A 17,025-nucleotide genomic window follows, 5' to 3' on the forward strand; every position below is an offset into this window, starting at 1 on the left:
GGGGAACACAACCATGCGTGAGAATCACGTGATTCTAGGGCATTCCAAGACATAAACCTCTTGTCACTTAGTATCAAATTCTAATGGTTAATGTCTTTCATACATTGCTGATTAATTAATAAAGTCACAAAAAAGTAGGGTAGAAAGCATTGACAAGTCCACAAAGACGGAGCTTATAAATAGTGGCTTCTAGCTTTACCATCATTGGATTGGAACAAAGCCGAACCCAATATCTATGAAGTGCTACCATCCAAATTTAAGATTGATTGGAAGTTTGGAACAATAGTTTGTATTATTGGATTTTGATCAACTATTGTTAGTTTGGCTTGGGTGAGAAAATGACAAAAGTAATCATTCATGGTTTTTCTATCAACCTATTACTGATGTATGGGTGAAAAGGAGAATGGTACGTAACAAACTAATAAAAAAAAAAAAAGTGATTTTGCCTCTGTCTCATGCTATGAACCATTATTTAAAATAGTCAAGTTGAAATGAGCTTTACCATGAAGATTTTAAGAGGCGTGATTTTAGGATGTCCGATGTGAGTTTGTGATTCAGACTTTGATTGACGTTGTTATTTGTTAACATCTAATAATAATGGTTGTTTGCTTCTAAGCCTTTACAAGAAGTATATGAAACGTGACCAAATTTGCACAAAAGTAAATGGGTTTATTAGTAAAGATGATATGCACAATCTAAGGATAAGCATGTTAGTGATTATTTTTATGAACCATTTGCACGGAGGAATGAGTGTTGAAGGGAAAGTAGGTGTGAGTTATGTTGTGAAAAGGAAGTTCCCTTGTCCTTTTAAATCCCAATTATTCTTATCTCATAGTATCACAACATATATTTGCCAAGACTTCATTGGCCAGTGAATTAGAATATTCTGTAGTAGTACAAACGCATTATTGGCCGAGCCCGACTTAGAATGAAGTCCCATGTTCTGAGAGAAGTCCTTGAAGCTCAAAAGAAGAAAAAGAAATGTGTGTATCCTAGGGAAAGAGAGTAACCACTTCTTACGAATCAATTGAATTTGTGGCTTAACTTTGTGGATACCCACTAGTTTATCTGCAAAAAGGGTCTCATTTTGTCTGGCTGCTAAAATGTTCGTTTCTTCATAATTTCTGCAGTATCAAATTCCTGCTTAATTTCATCTTACTACCATACCATAATCGTCAATGCTTCACACATATTTTGCAAAATGCGAGTTTCTATTTGTGTATGCACAACTTTTTGGGTGCCAAATTCAGCACCTACTGATTGAAGAGTTCTTTGTCAATGCGGAATGTATCAGCCATACACAGAATCTTTATTCTGCTGTTTACATAGACCTGTTATGTTCCCTATGCATTTTGGGTGGATGAAACTTGACACGTACAAGAGCATTAGACAAAGAAATTTTGTGTAGACATCATTTTATACAATAAAAAGTTTTAAAAAGTTGATGTATTACTGTTGCTATTGTTTGAAAACATTGATAGATTAAAGGTTCTAAATTTCCAGAGTGAACAAAATATACTATGCACAATAAAACATCAAATTACATAAAAAAAAAAAAATCAAAACTTTAAGTAACAAAAAGGAACTAAGGAAATTAATGTTTGATAGGAAGAAAGGTTTTTTATACTTTAAAATTTATTAGCTATAAATATTATAAAAATATTTATATATGTTTCCTAGAAATCAAAACAACATTGTATTTAGCCTTAATAATTTTCTCTCTTATATATAAGTATATTTTCCCCTTAAAAAAATATCATTTTAAGAACAATTTCATCGTATACACTATTTTAAAACTTTATTATTTAATTTTTTAATATCTTTTATTTATCAGAAGTGAATTTTTATTATTTTAAACAAAATTTTATTACTTTTTGAAATAAAAAATTATAAAGGTGATTTATTTTTATTTTACTTTTTTATCAATAAAAATTATAATGATCATAATGAAATTCAAATTTATATACAAGTATATACTATCTTAATCCCAACCACTAAGCCAACCTGAATGAAGTAGGAAAATCAAAGTGAAAAATAACCAAATACAATTATACAAAATTGATCCAAAATGATTCATGTAATAAAAATATTTTCTTGTAATTTATAAAATGATCCGAAATGACTGTTCAAATCAATGATTTTAATTTATATAAATAGAGAATAAATATATTAAAAAAATATCTAATTGTATTTTTTATTCCTAATTTTAGTTATTTATTATACTTAATAACAAATATTTCAAAACTTTATATAAATATATAAAGTGAGTTAATAAAAATATTATGATATTTTCATATCATTAATTTTTTTCTCCCAGAAAAGAATAGATTCCCATCTATTCATACATTTTTTTTTCATAAAAATACAAATAAAAAACCATTATAAAAAATATTTTTTTTGAGGATATTTGTTTAATTACACACCTAACATAAAAAAATCATTTCCCACATTAAATAAAAAATATTCTTACATTTAAATTTGTGATTTTCCCCTAATAACAGTCCTCGAAAGGATGAAAGTATATATATAATTTTTTATTTCCTAAAAATCTAACTCGGGATTAATGGATTATAATTTATATCAAGTCACACTTCTCTGCATAAAAATGCATAATTTTATCTTTCACAAAAATGCATAAAATGAAAATATGAAATACTTGGATACCGTTATCACGAAGCACGAACCCCTCTCTGTTTGTTAGAATCGATTTCTTCAACAGAAACATGGCTATGATAAAAAAAATTCGTTGTGAAATGTTTTATGGAATAATGGACTTCGAAATGTTATCACCGTCATGGATTCAATTTAATCCTTTTGTCTCTTTTCCGCCGTCAATAACTCCTCCGCCGTGTCCTCATTGCCGCTGAATATCAAGGTTAGTTAGGTCTGACTATCATTCTCAATTTCAATCTTCAATTTCAGAATTTCTCACGTTTAAGCCATTTTGACTTTTATTTATTCATGAATTACTTGTTTTGTTTGTTTCTGTTATGTCCTTGACCTGTAATTCGTAAAATATCCTTTCTCCTCTGAACCAATACCTCACTATTATCGACTCTGATTCACAATCCATTTTTAATTTTTTTGGGATTTCTAACTACTTGTAAGTTGTAACAGGGAGGGTTAACCAATTTATACATCCCTTCGTCACTAATAGATTAGTGGCACTGTCTTTCGATTTTTTAATACATTCATCTTGATGGAACAGAGTGAAGATTTAAGATATCTAACATTATGATAAGCTTCATTGTCAACTTCTGGCTTTCGGTCTTCATATACGTGATGAGACACTGGCTATATGGTGAAAGACATGTTGTTATGTGTGAATGCTTTGTTAGCACTTATTATAAGCATTCCTGGTTTAAGGAATGTTTTTATAAACTGAGCTGTGTGCACATCCGGATGGTTGTTCGGAGCTGTTACTTAACTAATTGAAGTAAACTTTCCCATCACATATCTTTTAAATCTCTAGAAATATGGTAGAGTAATCTATATTGATTCTTCTATTGTGAAAGTAATCTCTGATGTATAGGTGCATTAGTTTTTGTTAGGAACTAAGAATTAGGAAAGAGAAAGAAAAGAAAGATTTTATTGAATATGTTGAAAAGAACAAAAAATAGGAGAGAAATATCTCCTCCAAGGGTTTCCCCTTCACAAAGGATTTCTCCTTTAACAAAGAGCTAATGCTCAATTTACAAATGTGAACAAATCTGAATCCTCTCCTCTACCAAGTAACCTCTTATTTATAGATGTGATGGGCCTAGCCCATGATATCTTTATAACTAATAACTATTCTAATTCCCTTTATTCTATATCCTAACAATACCACCCCCTTGAAAATCAACCTTGTCCTCAAGGTTGGAATCTGAAAACCAAAAAAAAAAAATGACATCAAAACACACTATAGTTGGGACTAAAGTGAAACAACACCCCTAAAAAACTACTTTTTCATAGGTTTGGGCAATTGGACCCACTTTTAGAATTCCAAATCTACCCCTTCCTCTTTCTCATCCTCTAGAGCCAAATCACTTGCTCTAACAGAATGTGTCTCTTTGTTGTCTACCCATGATGGATCAGCAACGAACCCTTTGGCCACTGCATACAAACCCATGTCTGGCGGCTTCGGTGGTAGTGGAGATGGTGGACTTCGTATAACTTGAATCACAATTGTTGCCTTCGTACTTTCCTTTTGCCTAGGCTCCATTGTCCTGTTGTCATCCTTAGATGCAACGATGTTTAATGATGAAGGCTCGCCTAGAAAGTGGTCTTCCCCACCACATATAGTGTTGTTCTTGATTATTGAAACTTCTTTATTTCTGTTTTCTAACTTCAAGAATTGCAACAGGTTACTGTTACCTTAGACTGATACCCTTCATGTTAATTCTCTGTTCTATGCTTCCATCAAAGGTGGGTAACTCAACTTGTTTTTCCCAAGAATGCACCAGGTCACCTCTGCAATCTGACTCACTGCCTTTGGTATTTTCTGCATTTTTCTTGAATCTGTCCAGAACTGGGTTGCTGGTGCCAATGTCTTCTGTCAAGTCCTGTTTTTGCAATAGGTGATCAAGATCCTCCTGAAGCTTATCTTTTTCCCCATGTTTTGTTGTGATCTCATTAATGAGTTTCTTGATCTTTGAAACCTCATTGAGTCTCTTCTTAATCTCAGATTTTTCGCCACCATAATTCTTGATCTTCAAACTTTCTTTGTCCCTTTTCTTTTCTTGCTTCATGAATCTTTTGATCAATGATGTGGAGAATGACTCCCAATCAGAATCTGGGTTCTTTTGGCTCCAAAAGTAGAACCACCGCATTGCTACTCCTTCCATGCTCATGAAAGCATATTGCAACTTATGGAAAGAATGAATTTCTTGCACTTCAAAGAATTTCTCAGCCTTAGCAATCCAACCCAATGGGTTTGTACCCACAAAGACTGGCAGCTTCCCCTTGACCCAAATATATGCTTCCTCCATCTCTAGTAACACTGGCTCTCCCTCGAAGATCCGGCAGGTCGGACCAATTGTTAGGAACTAAGAATTAGGAAAGAGAAAGAAAAGAAAGATTTTATTGAATATGTTGAAAAGAACAAAAAATAGGAGAGAAATATCTCCTCCAAGGGTTTCCCCTTCACAAAGGATTTCTCCTTTAACAAAGAGCTAATGCTCAATTTACAAATGTGAACAAATCTGAATCCTCCCCTCTACCAAGTAACCTCTTATTTATAGATGTGATGGGCCTAGCCCATGATATCTTTATAACTAATAACTATTCTAATTCCCTTTATTCTATATCCTAACAGTTTTGATACTGTATATCACTGGTAAGGATGATCATGGAGAGCCAGGATTTTGGTGTCTAATAGTAAGTAATGATTAATACGCATCAAAGCAATCACGGTGGACAATCAAAATTAATCAGTTTAAGCACTATGGTCCTCCGTGATTGAACAAAAATACGATACAGATACAATGGCATGAAAAGAAATTTTTTCTTCAGTAATACCTATAAACTATTGTCAGTTTTCCAGGCTTGTAATCTTGTCTTGTGACTGTATTTATGTTTTTATCCCAAGTAATCAGTGCAAAATGGTCTTGTTCTCTCCATGACTCAAAATGAATATTTGTTGCTCTTTTATGCATGAAACTTGTACACAAAATGAATACTCTTAAGGGTGGAGCTAATTCGGCTTCCTAGTCCTATTATATTTACTGATTCATTTGGATAATTGGTGGGGTATACTTACATTGATAGTCAAACTGTTAGTTGGAAACAGGGAAACTGGTGAACAAGTTTGTTCAAATGTTGGTCAAATAGGTATACATATTAGGAACGTTTGTGCTTCATATGAAATTTGGGGGGAAAAGTAATTGTTGTTCCACAAATTTCACATTGTAGTTGTCTTAACATGTTCTCTCTTTGCGTGTTTTTTAGCTCATGCATCTTGATTCATGTATATATGTTAGTTAAAATTGCGAGTCACCAACTTGTAAACTTGAATGGCGATATGTTCCAAAGAAGGAAAATTTAGCCTACTTGAAAACTCACTCATATAAAATTGCCAAAACTGTGATTTTGATGTGTCACCATATGAGTCAGTTTTGACCTTTAGTTTGATCGGTGTCAAGTCAATTGTGAACTTGTGATGTATTAGATATGCATAAAAGCTTTGGACATGCTCTGGAATCCATTGAGAAGATTTTGGTTCTGTTTAGCCATTATGGTAGTGGTAAAGAGGATTTGTGCATCAGGAAGAGCTTATAAAAGATCTAGCATAAATAGTGTGGAAATCTATTTAGGCGAACACTTTATGGATGTAAACTTAATTATTTTTTTGTTGGAAATATTAATAACGAATTAAAAAATTATAGCTATGTTCTTGATTAGTTATATTAATGTTTGATGACCATTTATTTAAAAAAAAAATAATGGAGAGGAAAAACAAACACTCTAAGGAACTACATTAGGAAATCATATACCATAGGCATCCTCATGCAAGAGGGGAACAATGGGCAGGTTGGGGTGAGGGATCAAGTACTTGATGTCCCTGAGGCCCATCATGACCTAGGAGATTAACACATCTGTTAGCTTTAATATAGATGTGTTTCAGGCATAGACCACCTGGGATCAGACGAAGGGGAACAAATTTGTGTCACAAGAGGCTAGAAAAACACATTCTGCGACAACCTCTGATTAACCTTGTTGACAGTAACTTGGGAATCCATTTCAACCAGCACATTATGAGTATTCAAACTCCAAGGTAGATGCAAACCCATCAATGAGCTCCAAAGTTCTGTCATGACTAATAATCAAACACCAAGTTTGCCCAGAAATCCCTTCAAAAATGCACCAAAACTGTTTTGGAGTCAAACCTCTACAGGCTGCCATCCCAATTTTATATTTAAAGGATCAATCCATGTTAAGCTTCATGAAGACTGTGAGAGGATTTTCCCATGCAACAAGGATGTCATGTCTACTTTCCTCAATGAACAAAGGCAGAGGCTTGGAGTTGTCAGCTGAAATGAAATTCATGTATCTTAGAATAGGAAAAGAAATAAAATCTTTTAGACTGTCAGGTATGATCAAGGGAAAAGTAGAAAGAATTTCTACCTTTCCATAAGATTCAAACTGTGACTGCAATAAGAGACCAATCTGCATCGATATTTCCAAAAGTTTTTTTTATAGAATCCTTAATAAAAGAACTAAGGTGTATGTGAGGAGAGGGAAAAGGTGCGATGCACCTTATTAGAATTAGGAGAGAAAATAGTCCAACTAATTGCCTACTTGGGAGTAGTGGGGTGATGTGTATGGGTTGGTTTAGAATCCTTTGGGTCCCTTGTTGAGTATCAATCAAGTGGGAATGATTAATAGAACAAAAATATCACAGTGGAAATGATAGGGAATCAAAATGAAACATTGATTATTCAGCTTAGGAATACTCTGCATCCACAGGGTTTGTTTATATACAAAGCTCAGAAACAAAATATAACCAGCTGGAAAGGAAAACATAAGTCGGTTACGGACCAACACAACCACTACTAACAGACCCGAAGAGTATTCAATACGTGGATTGCAAAGGGAATATTACCCCGCTTCAAGCTGAGGGTTGAAAAATATATACCATACTCAACTTGGAGAGGAAGTGATAAAAGAGTTTAGGTAAGAGTCCCTTAGTGAAGAGGTCAACAATTTGTGCATTGGAAGCAAGGGGTGGCAGCTTCATGAATCCTGAGGAACAACTTTCTCGAACAACATGACAATCATTGTCTAAATGTGTTGTGTGCTCATGGAAGATAGGATTTGCTACAATCTGAATTGCACTGTTGTTGTCACGATAAAGTACAACCTATTTGGAGCAGTGGACATGAAGATCATCAAGGAGGAACTTAAGCTGTTGAAATTCACAAGAGGGTGTGGCAAGGACACGATAATATTCTGCCTCTGCAGAAGAGCAAGCAACTTGTTTGCTTCTTTGATTTCCAACTAACCAACGAATCTCCAAGGAAGAAGTAATAGCCACTCATTGAACGTTGTGTATCAGGACATGCTGCCCAATCGACATCACTAAATCCAACAATTTGAAGTGAAGTTGTTCAAGGGAATAGGATCCCTTCTCCTGGGCTACCTTTTAAATATTTGAGGATTAGTTGAGCAGCTTTAAAATGCAACACTGTTGGGGACGATAAAAATTGACTAAGTTGTGTTGCAAAGCAAATATCAAGCCAAGTGGTACTAAGATAAAGCAATCGCCCAATCAGCGTGTGGTATCCTGACACATCATTGTAAGGGCCATTGATGTAAATGAGTTCCTGGTTTTGATGGAGTGTTGACTGGCTTGCAACCCAACATACCAAAATTTGCTAATAAATCTAAACAGTATTGCTTTTGGCATATTGAAATTCCTTGAGCAAAATGAGCAACTTCTACCCCCATAAAGAACTTGAGGACACCTAAATCTTTGATTCCAAAATCATTGTGAAGGACTGTTTTTAGAGCAGAAAATTCTTCTAGTGAGATACCAGTCAAAACAATATCATCCATGTATATAATAAGCACAGTGATGGAACTCTCAGCTTTCTTAACAAACAGTGAGTGGTCAGAGTGTTCTTGTAAATAACCACACTTAATTAGTAAAGCAGTGAGCCTCTCAAACCATTTTTGACTTGCTTGTTTCAAACCATAAAGTTATTTTAACAATTTGCAAACTTTATGAGGCTGAACATTTGATATACCTTTAGGAATGAACATGCAAATTGTCTCTTGTAACTCGCCATGTAAGAAGGCATTGTTCACATCAAGTTGATGAACATACCAATGATGTGTTGATGCAAAAGCTAAAACTATCCTCACAATAGTTACAAGTTTAAAGGGAAAATATGTTGTTTGCTAACAAGAAGTGCAGTTTTTGGCTAGAGTCAACTAGAATATTTAGCTCATTTGATCTTGGGAAAAGGAGTTTCAGCAGACTTGAATAAGATTAAAGACATGATTCAGTGCCCCATCCCTGCTAATGTGAAGGGATTAAGGGGATTCTTGTAGTTGACTGGATATTAATGAAAAGTCATAAAGAATTATGGTAAAATTGTATGACCTTTTACACAACAACTGAAGAAGTATAGTTCCAAGTGGGGAAGTGAAACTCAAGAATCCTTTGAACAACTCAAATAAGCCACGACAACTCTACTGACTACTAGTATTAACAAGCCCAAACTTTGAGAAACTTTTTTATTGAAAGTGATCTATCAGGAAAAGGTATGGGTACAATGCTTATGTAGGATGAGCAACCAGTAGCATACATGAACGAAAACTTATGTGAAAGGGCCCAAAATAAGTTGGTTTATGAATGAGTGTAGATGGAAATTATTCTATCCATCCAAAAATGGAGGCATTACTTTGGTGGTCATTTTAAAGTGCACATAGACTAGAAAAGTTTTAGATTCTTGGAAAATCATAGACTTACGGGTGAAGAACAACATAAATGGGTTTCTAAACTATTGGGATTTGATTTTGTAATCAAATATAAACTTGGAAAGGAAAAAGGAGTTTGTGCTGCTTTCTCTAGGAAACTATAGTATTTGACATTGTTTACAATCCATTGTCAAGAGTGGGAGGAGCTAGAATTAGAGGTCCAAGCTAACGACAATTTGAGGGGAATAATTCAAGACCTATTGCTGCAACCAAATTCTCATCCAAGATTTCACTTTAAAGGAGGGAGGGTCTATTAGAAGGGAAGGATTATGGTTTCCATTTCTTCTAGAATTTCTTTTATACTTAAGGAGTTCCATGACTCAATGGTAGGGGGCATGCTAGATTTTTTAGGACTTACTTTTAGAAATTGCACTTAGGGTCTAACTTAACTTCACAAAACTAGGTTGTAAGGTGAGAATTTCTCAAAAGGACTACATTGGTCATATCTCTAATTGATGTGGAATCTTAACCCACTTAAAGCCGATGTTCTAGTGGCTCCATCCTACAATGCTTCGCTCAACCCTTTTGGTCAACCCTTCTATAGATAGCCTTTTTTGAGACACTAGCAAGTTAGCAATAACTGCAATTAAGGCGACTTTTCAACGCATTGCCTTGCGCCTTGGGCTATGGGCATAGAGTGTGGCAACATAGGTGACCTAACAATAAATTTAGGATAGACTTTGATACTATCTTATAAATGAAACTTAGAGACTTACTCAACTCTATAAAATTGACTAAGGATTTCCATGCCTTATGAGAATTACATTGAATATATTTCTAATCAACGTGGGATCTCAACCTGCTAAGAGCATACATTTTGGTGGCTCCACACTACAATGCTTCACTCAACTTTTCTGGTTAGACCCTTTGTAGGTAGCTCTTTTCAGGACACTTGTAATCTAGGGGTAACCACAATTAAGGTGAGTTTCCAACACTAAATAACCTTTGGACTTAGAGTAATGGGTCAATTAAAGCTAGGGTTTGCAATAAAAAAATCCTAAAAACTTTACCACATTAATTTTGAGCACATCATTTTCACATTGTGTGATAAATCAAGGAATATTTGGGGCTTGTTTGATTCCCTTTTCACTTTTTTTCTTTAAAAACAATTTTGCACCTCTTGGTAATCAACTTCTCACCCAAAATCTATTAAGGTTTTGAAAATTGTTTCTAAAAGAAGTGCTTTAGAAACCAAAAAACAAAAGTTGGGAGTGTTGTTCTCTCTCTCTCTCTCTCTCTCTCTTTTTTTTTCTTTTTTTTTCTATTTTCTTCAAATGTGTTGTTCAAGTGGTACACCATAAAAAAGTGTTATTCAAGTAGTCAGGTGACAAATTTTTAGAAAAAAGAAATGGGCTCAGGGGGCAAACATTTTCAAATATGTTCAAGAGTCAAGAGACAAACAAATTTTAGAAAATATTAAATTGATTTTTTAAAAACAAACAAAACCTTGTATTCTTGAATATCTAAATCATTTCTTTTGTGGTTATCATCCATTTATTTTCCTGTCTCTGTTTTTGCTAGAGCATTGTTGGCTTCCTTTGCCCCAATGTCAATGAACCCTCATACCACAGATAAGTTCCATCCTCCCAATTTGCTAGATATTTTTATTCAATTTATCACCATACAGCCTTGTTCATTTTGGATATTAAGCCCTTGTATGCGAGTAACCATTTGTTATTTTTTTATTTGTTTCCTTCACCTTAGTGCTCATATTTGTTTATGTGAACTCTTTCTGGTTTCCTTTTTTTTTTTGTCAAAAGTGTCTGAGTGTTTGGTTTTGGATGTTGTATCTAGAATTTGCCTCTTGTGGAGGTCTTATTGCCTTGCCATGAAGTTAGTTTTTATTTATTTATTTATATATATATATATATATATATATATATAGCAGCCCCTACATTTTTCAGTATAATGTGTGTGGGAGGATGATTTAGTCCCTTTTTTTTCACCTAAATACAAATATTTATAAATTATAATTGATTGTCCTTATCCTTTGACAGCTTCAGACAGCTAAGCAATCTGAAATGACGGGTATTGGTCTCATCAGTGATACACCGGAGCAGTTCTGATGTCCTGCACAGGCAGGATGAAAAAGGAGAGCAATCTCAGAAAAATACATGCCGAGAAGTTGTTGAAAGGGAAAAGCTATTTCCCACGGTAAGCTTAGTCCAACAAGACTAACAAACGTGCCAACAGGCCTAGTTACCATAAGAAAGGAAGGGAAAGCGAACCAGAGAAGACCATTTCACGAGAGCTGAAAGAAGAGTGAATTAAATTACCTCAGGGTGACTGAACTGCAGGGATTTCTATTCCAATTGGTACATTAATTTCATTTATAATGATAGTTCCCCCTCCTCTTGTTTGGGTCTAGTTTCAGAATTCTATCATGGCCGTTCATGTTATAGACTGGAGTTTGCTGAAGGGACCTATAACTTGGAAGTCAAAATTCACTTGGATTAACTGGTTAATTATGATTATAGTTATTTTTTTTTATAACCAGTTATTTTGATCACCCCTAATTAACCCCGTAGTTGTCCCAATTTTTCCAGACTTGTGCTAAATGCTATCTTGCGGAAGTAAAAGTTTTAATTGTTACCGTTTTATTTTTCTCCTAACTTGGGGGGAGGAGGATAGCTTCAAACACAACATTGTTTTCTCCTTTGAACATGCTTGAATTTATTACTCTAGCATTTATTTTTCTTGTAGCTCTATGCCTTCGCTTTTATTGATCATGTTAGCATTTTATTTGCTTTAAATTGTGAAGCATTAAGTGTACGGATGACAGATGTGACCATGCCTAAAATCTTTGATCCCCCCTATGTAGCGATGAATTTATTTGTTTAGTGGAGTTATTAAATTATATTCAAGGAAAATGGTCCTTCCTAACGTTGAGAAAGGAAACGAAAACGCAAATACTGCTTGGAAATATCACAATTCACAAGTAGCTTGATGCAGCATATGAACTTTCGAAAGTATCCAATAAACAGACATTTACGAGCTGAAATTGAATGGCATATGGGGAAACTCAATACTCTGAATGCAAAGAGTTATTGCATAGGCAATGTCGTACATTGAATTTTAATGGGTAATTTATTGATGATTAAAGTTTTGATTTATTTATCACAAGACTTGTAATTTTTCCTTGGATATACTGTTTAGAGCATCAACGAAGTGTTTCTTAAGAATTCCCTCAGCAGATCCTGCAGGATGCAAGCCATGGGTCATTCAAAGCTGAACTGACGTGCAATTCGTATCAGTAAGCTTGGAAACCAAATTAAGCATCAACGTTAGTGCGTTGCGGGCGTGACGGTGTCGCAGGTTTTCTTGCTTCGTTATTGGCTTGTGGCCGAGGTCGAATAGAGAAAGAGGTTGTGAACTGGTGTGGTCTTTTTACTTTATAAAAAACGAACATTCGACTGCGATAAAACATGAACACCCCCGACCACGTAAGTGAAAAATGGAGAATTGAAAATGAAAATAACAAATTGTATTAAAAAAAATGGATCAATTTGCAAAATGAAATAACTAGTTTATATTTTTTAATTTACCATGTAAGATGAAAATAAGTTGAATTTTTATTGGTTTAATTAAGTTTTTTATCTCTAAAAATTTATGATTTTTTATTATTTTGTTCCACATTTTTTGAGTCTGACAAATCATTTTGTTACTAAATGCTCTCTTATTTATTTATTTATTTTTCTTAAATATGACAAGTTTTCTAGAATTTTTTTAAGAATGACTTATTTTAAAAAAAATATATAAATTAAAGAATCAAGTAGAAAAATCATTAATTCTTTTTTTATTTTTTACTTCTTATCATTAAGAAGGATTAAAATGATGATAATAAGGATGGAACTTTTCATGTAACTATCTTAACCTCTCAACCACTAGATGTTTAGAGAATAAAAAAATCATGAATTATTTAGAGAATAAAAATTATTTAAGTTAATTCTATGTCATTAATTTACCGATTAACAATGAATGAAACTCAATCTTTTTTTGATAAATCTAAGGCTTATTTCATAAATGTGACAAAATATTTCTATTGTACTCGCCTTTTCCAAATGACAAGCAATGCCATTAATATTTAATATTTATTTTTATGTTACTTAAATTTTTTTTTTTAATTTTTATGTTAAAATTTTCTTTTTCAAATATCAACTTCATATTTTTTTACTAAGGTTTCTTATTTCATTTCAAATACTGAATATAAGATAAATATATCATAGGTTTTATCATCTCTTTTTGTTTTTAAGTCTAGGTGTACCGATAACCAAACATTATATTTACATTTGACTGATAAGGATTGAGCAGAATGAGATTACTATCGACAAAAATTATATTATTTTCATTTTTAATTTGGTATTTATATAGACATACTTATGATAATATTATTAGAATAACTCAAATTGGAGACATTGATTTGGTTATGTCCTTGAAGACTCTAGGATTCATCCAGCTAATAAAGTTTGCTTGGAACCACGTGATTCATTGTTATTGCGAATAATGTGTTTGGTAATACATCTGGTATCAAGGGAGGTGAATCTGCTGATGCAACTATATTAATTATTTTTCATCAAAATTGATGTGATTTTTATGAACGTTCAACTAACCGTGCACTTGCCATTACATAAGTTTCACTGTGCATACCCTAGATCAATAGACAGAATTTTATCAGCAACATGTAGAATTATGAGATTATTATAAATTATAAATGTATTGATATTGAGTTAACTTAGAAGTAAAAGAAATGTGTTGAGGGGGGCAATGGGCGCACATTACGGTTTGCATGTTGGGGAAGATGCGGATGCTAAGCATCAGAGTGACAAATTCACGGAGAGAAGGGAATGTTATGAGGGTGGTCCTCACAGACAGCACAGGTTGGAACAAGATGGAAGTGCCACGTGTTACTGTGGTTATCACAAAATTCAGAATTTGGAAGCAACCCACCCTGCGATGGGAACGGGATGCCATACCCTAAGCCTAAGTGGAATCACGTGTTACTACCACACAATCAACTTTCTCTTTAGCTATCTTCCCATTCCTTCGACCCCACCATACTACTTCCATTCCCTTTTCTACACTTCTTTTGCGGTCCTAGAGCATGCTGCAAATCAATATCATACTTTCGTTCTTCTAGGTGCTTCCTCTTAGTATGTCCCTATTTACTAACTCTACACTCTACATTTCCCCATGTACGTAGGAAGTAGAAAATAACTCCATTTCTATCATACTTTTTTCTGTTACTAACTCCATCAAGTTTGATTTAAGGTTAATGCTGTTATGTTCGGTTATACACATTTGCATAGTAACCTCAGTTAGTTTAGTAGTTTAAAGGAGGAAGCTCACACTTGGATGGTAATTCTTCATATAGTAACAACATATATGAGGTGAGAAGCAGATAGATCATAGATATGCTAAAACTGAGGGTAATTGACCTAAAAGTAGGTGTTGAGTATCATCTCGATGTGAATGTGGGAGCCTAGAATTTCTATTATGTTTTATTCAAGATTAATAGGAGTGTTTGTATAAAATAAAATTGCATTTAAATTCTCCATAATTTAAAATCAACCTATGTATTTTAGTTTTTGAAAAAAAATTAAATAGGAAAGAGTTTATATAAAGTTAAGTATATAAGTTAATGTTATACCTTATATGAGGAGCTCAATTTATTTTATCGTTTCTTTTCAAAATATTTATAGAAAACACTGTCCAAATAGAATTAGTAACCAAAATTAAAGTTAACGTTTTAAACTTAATTAAAATGGACCAAGTGAAATAAAAAAGTTTGTCAAGTTATTTGAAAAAAAAAAATTGAGAATTGAGTAGGTCAGTCAGATATTCCCCATGCCCGGAACAGCCGGAGATAACCGATACCTTGTCTATAATGGGGGATCAATATCTGTTGTGGACGAGACGCATTAAAATTTAGTTCTCTAATCGAAAAATAATATATATATATATATATATATATATATATATATATATATATATATATATATATATATATATATATATAAGAGCTAATCATCATACACTATCAGTATAAAGTTTTTATACTCAATCAAATGTTTTAAATTATTTTATTTTATTTTTATTTCATTTAAATAAGCAACTGACGTGACATTATTAAAAAATATGATTGATTGCCCGTTATTTACGGTGGAATTAGTTTATGGATTCTTTTTATTCGAACTAGCACAAGAAGTGTTTCAATTTAGGTATTTGACGCTTTTATGAAGAACAAGAGATGGAGTAGAAAGATTCAATAACTACTCGTTTCTAAATATTCGTCAATGATTAACAAACAATAATGTTCATGCATATAAATCCTCAAATAAACCGAATGAACGATACATATATTTGCAATACAAATCATGGTTCACTTCACATAACATTCAAGAGTTACAATATTAAAGCTATATTACTACGTGATTAAAAGAAGAAAAGAAAACTACACTAATCCTAATCTTAAAAAGAGAAAAGAAATGTGACCGAGAAATGATCATACCTAGAAGCAATTCCATGCACGAAAGCCATATGCGCAGGCAGTGAGTACTTGAGAGTTTCAAGTATGGTGTTTCCGACCTCTTCTGAGGGGGCATGATTCCCATATTTATAGATTTTACTTGAGAGCGATTAATCCTGTATAGATGAGTCATGGGTGTGTAACCGCTGCCCACTATGCTGATTTCGTGGAATCCATATAACTTCTCACAACCGTTCCCTCCACGTTCTTTGTTTCTTCAACCAAGTTTTGGTAACTGCCTTAATGTAACTGCTTAACTGATCAAAGAGCCTTCCATCTCTTACGTTTTTTGATCAATTCTCGAGTTCGTATATTTAGGGCTTCTAATACTTTCTTGGTAGGTACCAATTTGTTTGTCTTTCTTTCGAGTAGGTGCAACTTTCGAGTGATATAGCTTTCCCCAACACTCGTATAAAAAACTTTTACACTGGCAGTATATAGGTGATTAACTCTATATATAATGCCTTGGCACTCTAGTGGTGCCTTATTTGTACATTTGATCATTTTCTAGTTTCTACATCTTTTTATACCTCATTCTTAAATATTATCAAAATTATTATCTAAATCTAATCAAATCATACCTAGTTATAAGCAAGAATATATAATATTTTTTAGATGGCTCATCTTGAAATACAAATAAAATCTCAAATTGTTAAAATAAAAAGATCAACATTTATAAGCATACACAAAATTTTTATTGTTATGAAATTTTTTTAAGTGATGATTTAAAACAAATTTACAAGAGTTTAAGTTCAAAGTGAATATCAAATTAATTTTAAGACGTGTGTGAATTTTCGATGAATAATAAGATATCATATTTCTCTTGGAAAAACATATCTTTAACAAACAATACAAAACAATTAATTCATCAATATCATATCAATCACCACTACATTTTATAAACATTTGTTCACTTACATTTATTAAAATGTTACATAGATTAAGTTAATAGGTTATTGCAATATATATATATATATATATATATATATATATATATATATATATATATATATATATATATATATATATATATATAT

The 17,025-nt window shown here is 33.0% G+C and overlaps 1 long non-coding RNA gene across 1 annotated transcript; it reads left to right on the top strand.

Annotated features, from left to right (window-relative positions):
* The first annotated feature begins 2,568 nt into the window (after positions 1-2,568).
* On the top strand, positions 2,569-12,164 carry LOC109808468 (uncharacterized). The gene is made up of 2 exons (XR_002240596.3): positions 2,569-2,875; positions 11,460-12,164. It is a non-coding gene; the product is annotated as an uncharacterized LOC109808468 (long non-coding RNA).
* Positions 12,165-17,025: the final 4,861 nt, after the last annotated feature.

The sequence above is a fragment of the Cajanus cajan genome, chromosome 5 (assembly GCF_000230855.2).
Source record: "Cajanus cajan strain Asha chromosome 5, NIPB_CcT2T_4, whole genome shotgun sequence".
Lineage (NCBI taxonomy): Eukaryota > Viridiplantae > Streptophyta > Magnoliopsida > Fabales > Fabaceae > Cajanus > Cajanus cajan.